Raw genomic sequence first — 8,018 nt, 5'->3', positions numbered from 1 at the left:
TACATTACACATTATACACATTATATACAAAATTTGAATGACGCGGGTGCGCCGTAAAAGTTCTAATGTTGGCAGATAGAGTGCGCGCATGCGCAGAAGCGTCTGTGTAACTGCGGCACTGCCGTGATATCGTACAGTTAGATCACGCGGCACAGTATTGCAGATCATATTGTTCGTGTGCACTCGTTTTTCAGTCGTTGCACAAAGAAAATATTCAACCAAGATTACATATGAAGACTACATTCTATGACAGGTAACTCAGTTTTAAATTTACAATATTTGTTATAACACAATACAACTTAGATTGTTGAATGTTCTTAGTTACATAGTATTGTTTTGAAATACTTCAAAGAAAAATGTCCGTATTTTTCAGGTGCGTTGACCTATACACATCGTGTCGTTATTACAGTTCATATTCATCCGCTGCACAATAATTTTTTACAGGTTAGTATCGTCGTGGTAAAGTTTTTTGATCACAGTAACATCGTTGTATAACAACGTGATTAATACATAAGCGTGTCCATTTCTCATTTCCATTATAGTCATAGTGATGCAGTTCGTTGTGACTAAAAGCATTGCTTATTACAGATCAGACGTGACCCGTCGAGTAATTGTTCCACGTGCAGTTCGTTTTTTACATTCCGTGGAAGCTTGGTTGCAGAACCTCGGACGGCACATAGCTGGCGTCGATCCTTGGACAGTCCAGGTAAGAGTGTCCGTCACATTTCGAGAACATTTCATTCCCTGAAGTTCCAACCAAAATTCTTCCACCCGTCGTGTTGTTTCCTGGACAGGCACTTTGTGTCCATTTAATCCAGTTAACATCTTGAAGTTGGGTACTGTAGTAATGTCACTAGACGATGCACGAATTATGCACTTCACATTTTCAGTTTTTTTTTTTTTTAAATATAGCTCACCTAAATGTTCGTAGTTATTAATCAAGGAAATCGTTCATCGCGTTCACATAGATACGCTGCATAATGAATGGCATTAACAGTTTCTTTCACATAGGTTTCCGCGTAGTTGCAGAGTTAGTAATGTTCGTTAATGTCCGTGAACAGTGGTTCACTATGCAATGTCTTTTTGGCACTCGTTTTGTTCAAATTTTTACATAGTAACAGTTACACTATACATCAGTTAAAAAAAATAAGTAATTATACATAGACACGTCACATATTTTCTTAGCATAAACATAATATAGTTGCACATAAACATGTTTACATCATCATTACATCGCTATAGGTTATTACATTGTGTCACATTTGATTACATGAATTGCAGATATTTACATCCTCTTTAGCGGTTTTGCTGGGATATTATCGATGTTTTTTGTGATGTCATCTGAAATTAAGATAGGTTAGACACAACATTCATTACATCAGTAGGCAAGACCAGGCGTTTTCACTACTCAATAAATATTCAAAATAGTAAGAGAGAGAAAATGTTCGATTCCTCGCGTTTTGTGCGTGTGTGTAGAGTGTCTGTGTGGCCTTGACTACTGATAGATGCTTTTCGTGTTGAGAGATGTGCGTCTAATCTATTTCTCAAAGTAAAAGATCGCTTCACAGATGACGTCTGTCAGTTCGTCAGGTGTCACACCAAGTCAGTGGTACCTTCAGTAACAAATGTTCCGTGAAAAATTAATATGTCATCCACTGCTACGTAATCATAAATTTTACTTTAATATTCCGTCTTTCAGGTGGAGGCGCGCGCTGAAAGAAGAGTTCTTCTGTCTTCAACTGCGTCACTGGAACCGCTGAAACGAAAATTTCTATACTACTTATTATCTGTGTTGTAACAACAGAGTTTTTCGAGTTGCTTAGCAATATTTTGATGGGTATGACTCTGACATTATTCAGCATGAAATGCTCTAAGATCTCGGTGTGCGTATAGCCCAATAATTTTGTTAGTTCTAGGATGTTGTAACAGATACGCACCAGGATGCGGTATGTTAACAATTATGTAAGGTCCTTCATATAGCAGACGCCACTTAGCGTTGCGTCGTTTGAGTGCCACAGATTTATGATGAGTACGAAGTAGTACAAGCATTCCTACCTCGAATTTTTGTTTTCTTTTTATTATGTTTCTGTGATGTTTGTTTCGTATTTGTGCGTGATGTGTCAATGTAGTCAATACTTCTTTTATTTTCTGTTCAGGTGTGATTTCCTTGTCTGACAACTTAGGTAATGGTTCTATCCACTGATCGTTCTGTTTGCAATTGAACATGATCTCGTTAGGTGTGTAATTCGTATCGTAAATATTTAAGTTATTGTGTACGTCTTCGAAAAGACTTAGGTAGGACACCCAATTAGTATGTTTTGATGAAATATAGGTCCTCATGAAACGGTTTAATTCTCGGAAAAGTCTCTCAGTCGCGTTACATTGTGGACTAAACCTCGAAATAAATATACTTTTAATGTTATTATCCTTCAAGAAATTTCTCCATTTGTACCCAGAGTAGTATGCTGCATCATCTGATAGAATTGCTTTAGGTTTTCCCACGTGCGTCAGGTAATCACTTGAGAATCTTCGTATTATAGCATTTGCAGTGGCGGATTTTAAAGCATAAAGTTTTACATGTTTAGAAAATATATCGTAAAAAGCTAAGATATATTTGACGCCTCCAGAGCTTGCTGGATGCGGTCCACTGATGTCAGTACACAGAATTTCCAGGGGTTTACTAGGTAAAATAGAATGAAAATCTGTTTTTGTGGATAAATTCTGAGGTTTTGATTTTTGACATATGACATATGTTTTTAGTTCCCTGTAAATTTTTCTTCTCATATTGCTAAAATAACAGTATGTACTGAGCTTTGCCAAACACTTTTTCGTCCCATAATGACCCCAAACTAAGTGTGTGTGCCAAATTAGATTACGTTCAGACTCTTTGGGAATGCATACACACCAGTTAGTAGCATTTGGATGTCGGCGGTAAAATAACACATCATTGTGTAACTTGTAATACTTAGTCAAAGGATGATTGTGTTTTTCTACCAGTAATGTTATTATCTTATACCAGTGAGGATCAGATTTTTGTAATTCAGCCATGTTTCTGCACATATCAATATAATATTGGTGATACTGCTTGTCTTGCATTAAGAGAATCCTGTAGTCATTTATATTTTCTAAGTCACTGTTGGTATCATTCATACCTTGTGGAAGTCTAGACAAAGTGTCTGCAATGGTGTTGTCCTTACCTCTTATGTACTTGATTTCAAAAGAGTAGTTCTGAAGTGTAACTGCCCATCGTGATAGTCTAGGATGTACAAGTTTACAAGTTAACAAAAATGTCAGGGCCTGGTGATCGGTGTAAATTACCGTATGTTTTCCAAATAAATAATAATTGAATTTCTTGAATGCCCATACTAGGGAAAGTGTTTCTAACTCAGTAGTGGAGTATGTACGCTCACATTCAGTTAGAGTGCGACTCGCAAACCCAATAATTCTTATCTGTTCCTCCTCTTTATTCTTTACAACTTGAAATAAGCAACAGCCCAAGCCAGTACGTGAAGCGTCACAAGTCATACAAAAATCTAAATTGAAATCTGGATGGCTCAATATGTTAGCATTCACTAAAGCATGTTTAATTGTATTAAAGTCATCCTGGCACTGTTCCGACCAGATCCAAACTTGATTCTTTCTGAGTAGATTTAGCAGATGTTTACTTTCAAAAGTGGTTGTGGCAAAAAACGTCTGAAAAATACCCCAGAGCTGACATTCAGTCCGAAGGGTAGAACACAAAACTGATAGGTTCGCCCCCCGAACATAAATGCAGTATATTTCCGAGAATCAGGAGTGATACCCACCTGCCAAAACGAATTAGCGAGATCTATAGTGGAAAAATATTTTGCATCTAGAAATTTCTGTAATTGCTCTTCTAAATTTTCAGGTTTTGTGTGAACCGGTAAAATTATTTCATTAATAGCTCGTGCGTCTAACACTAACGTAATGCTTCCATTTGATTTTTTGACAACAAGTAGAGGACTACAATAAGGTGAGGTGGATGGTTCAATGACCTTCCAGTCTAACATTTGTTTTAATTCTTGCCACACAGCAGGTCATTGAGATAACGGTACGTTATATGTCTTATGGTAGAAGATCTTGTGAGGCTTAACTTCAATCTTGTACACATACGTGTTGATAACACCTAATCGTTTGGTAAAAACTTGTAAATATTTGGATAACACTTCCTGTAGTTTTATACGTTCATGTACACTGAGAGCTGTAGCTTCACTTATCTTATGATCAAGCAATGTTTTCAAGTCCATTAGCTCTGTGTCAGATGAGTGTGTTTGCATGTCTTGAATGTCATTGTCAAGTACTAACTGAACCTTGTACCCTGTACAGTGTTTGTCATGCTTTAGAGTTCTCCTGTCCAAATCAATAATAATTACACTGCCTTTATCATTTAAAATACATTTACCTTTGGAGAAGTCTATAATGCAGTCCTTCTCGCTCATAATATCTATTCCTAATATGCAATTTGTCACAAGGTTTTGTACAACCAGGAATGGCCATTGTACGGTTCCATTACCTATTTTAACGTTTACAAAAACTTGCTTCGTAACCCTACATGACTTATTACCTAGTGCAGTAGTTATTTTACAGTTTTGGGCAGGAAACTCAGGCACAGGTTCCAATTCACACATCTTTTTATAGAAATTAAAAGACAAAACGCTCACAGCTGCACCTGTATCTAGGATAATAGTAGTTGGAATCCCACCTACTACACCAGTAGTAGATGCTAAAACAATTTCATTTGTGTTTAAACGACATTGTGTACTGTCTTGTAAAAGTTCATCTGATATATTGTTATTGTGGTTGTATCTTATAAATAAAACAGGTAGTTTTTGTTTAGAATTACTCGGCATATGATTATTCTGTTGTTCAAGTGTGGTGTCAAATAACTGATTAACATTGAAGTCGCCCCCCAAGAATTCTTCAGCCACGACCTGGGGCAAAGTAGTGACTGTTTCTAGTTTGTTGGATTAGCATTTGTACTAGGTACTGACACAGATTGAGGTTGTGCATCAGGTGTCATTTCTATTATATTCACATTCGGATATTGCCTATTATGATCTCCAAACTTTTGCGGTTGTTGTTGCTGTTGCGCATTATAACTTACCTGTCGGTCGTAAGGTATGCTCCAATTTTGACCTGGTGGCTGCTGTGGTAAAGCAGAGTTTGAATGAAAGTACTGATCGTTACGAGTCCAACCTTGATGCTGTCTTGGCTCGTAGTTATTATTATTTCTATTTCTGTTTGTGTTTTTGTTATTACCTTTGTATCCGTTGTTACCGTTGTAGTTATTACCGTGGTGCCTTTTGTATGGATTGCCGCATGAAATGTTATTACTGTTGTAACTATTGTTTGTATTGGAATACGCGTGTTGATATTGATTTCCGTACTGAGACGGCATGTGAGTTTGCTGTTTTTGTTGTATCGCGTATCCAACTGTGGGCGCGCCAGAATTGTGTTGGCAAGCCTGCATGTTTTGCATACCACTAGTGTAAACATTGTGGCTGCTGTTTTGCTGCGCGAAGCGCTGATCTTCAAGTAACATGTCAACCGAATCTAAAGCTGTTAAAAAATAATCTGAATCGTCATCCGGGATATGTAGAAGTTTTTCCTTAATGTTGAAAGGCAATTTGGCCTTCAACGCTCGGAGTATATCACGCGTTGCGACTGGTTCGTCTAAAAAGTGTCCCATGTTCAAGTATTTTTCAAAATATCTGCGTAAGTTACCATTTTTACTGTTAAAAGTTTCAGGTTCTAAAATTTGTCTTCTGAGTCGCTCCTGGACGGATTGCGACCAGAATTTGTTCAGAAAAGCACGCTCAAACTCACTGTACGTGGTACATACGTCAGCTTGACTGTATGCCCAGACAGCTGCATCGCCTTGGATGTAACCGACAATATATGAAATCTTTTTCCGGTCACTCCAAGTGCGCGGAAATGCGTTACTAAAAGATTTAAGAAAAATCACCGGATGAATGGTTCGTTTTTCTGGGATAAAAATCTGAAATTGCCTGTGTTTCATTAAGCTTTCATCTTCCTTCGCATTGTGATATGGATTTATTCCACTGTAATTACTGGTATGTTCAGCTGGCGAGTAATTACGATAATGTTGCTGTGGTTTACCATGATAATAGCTTGTGTTTGTGTTTCCACATCGTGGTATGTGTTGTAGTCGTGGTGTGTTTTGTTCTTGTGTATTTGTCGTGTGCGGAATGTGTGTATCATACTCGAATGTATATTGGTTTCTGAACTGTACATTTTGACTGATATTTTCGTTACATTCAGACTGTAGTTGATCGGTGAATTGTCTCATGGGTGCAGTGACGGATTGTACTGCGTCACTGATCAGCTGTTTGTTATTAGTAATGTATTGCGCTACGGAGTCGTGCACAATTGTTGGTAAATTTTCACGTAAGCATCTATCAAAATGTTTGTCTTTGTTCTCAACCCAATCATGAAATTCTTTATTAATATTTTGAAAGTGAGCTGTGGCATCTGATTGTAAGATGTCAGTCAGGTGTTGTTCAACATTGTCAAATTTATTCTGTACGTCAGTAATTCTTTTTTCAAGGTTGTCATGTACTGAAGGATATGTTTGAATTTGTTCAGTAAGAACTTCACACGTGACATTAAGGTTTTTTACTTGTGTCTGTAAAAGTGCTACGTCAGTTGTAGTCTTTTCTTGTCTCGTATTAAGCTGGGAAAATTTAGTACTGAGTTCAGTCATCTGTTTGGTCAGTGTGGCGTCTATAAGTTCCACACGTTTACACAAAGTGTCATTACCTATCTTGATTACTATGAGATCAGATTTGATTTCGTCATTTTGTGTTTTTAACTGTTCATTTTGTGTCTCTAATTGTGCCTTTAAGATTGCCATGTTTTCGGCGTTTTGTTTCATTAGCATTTGTAACATGTCGGCAATGTTTACCGTTTGCAAGGTCTCTGCCCCCGCCGCGTCATTAGACGTGACGTCATGCATTAACATGGGCTCTGATTGAGATTTTGAAATTTTTGTAGTGGACGGCCTATCGTCAAAATTTTCGTCAACACTTGCGTCAATGTTTGATGAATCGTCACTACCGGTTGCTGTCGTAAAGTCATTTTCTAACACTTGTCTCACGTCCGAGTCGGATTGCGTCTGAATAGTACGTCCTTGCTGTTCCATTTTTGCGTATTGTTTTCTAGTTATTACCATGCCACACGTGATATATGTTTCAAGAAAATTTTTGACACTGATTTTAAAATAAAATGTAGTTGAGCATGAATCGCTCGTAGCAACAATGGCTGTCTGTTAATTTAAAAATATAAACTGAATTTGAGATTATTGGTAATGGCTGCTAGCCATGTTACATGATATCGTACAGAAGTCGGCCATATTGTACACTCATGTATTGGTATTGTTGCATACGTTATTGTTTAGGGAAAAGTACTGAGAATGAAATTTATCACTGAAACTGTTATGCAGAAAAGAAACACTACAGAATTTACTGAAAAGCTAATACACTGAATTATACGTCTGGTCAAGCCTACCAATGCAAAGATGCTGCGTCTTACCTTATTTTGCTGGAAGTTTCATTGCGTCTTCCCGCAAAATTTCAGAATTGGAAAATATCTTCAGATTTTGTTATCTCTCATACATTGACGTCCAGGTCCAGAAAGTTGATTTTTTACATGAAACAAAGAGAACAATGTAACAAATGACAAAATAACAAGTCCGACACGCAGTCGCCAATATAAAATAAATAAAATAAATAAAAAAAATTTTTGTTATTTTAAATATGTTAATTATTCTATCTGTATGATGGTGATTGTGATTGCAATTGTATTTGCTTATCTGGAACGTGGACGTTTAATTATTCGGTATCAGACGCTTGACAATGGCTTTTTCGTAAAGGCAATGTTACTCGTAGTTGACCGTGAAATAAAACTGAATAATCGGACTTCGTAATTAAATCGTTTCCAAAGACTGCTGCGGTAGGTGCGGACTCATAATCTAAATC

Source organism: Schistocerca americana, chromosome 1 (genome assembly GCF_021461395.2).
Source record: "Schistocerca americana isolate TAMUIC-IGC-003095 chromosome 1, iqSchAmer2.1, whole genome shotgun sequence".
NCBI classification, from domain to species: domain Eukaryota; kingdom Metazoa; phylum Arthropoda; class Insecta; order Orthoptera; family Acrididae; genus Schistocerca; species Schistocerca americana.
Note: the sequence above shows the minus strand (reverse complement) of the source record.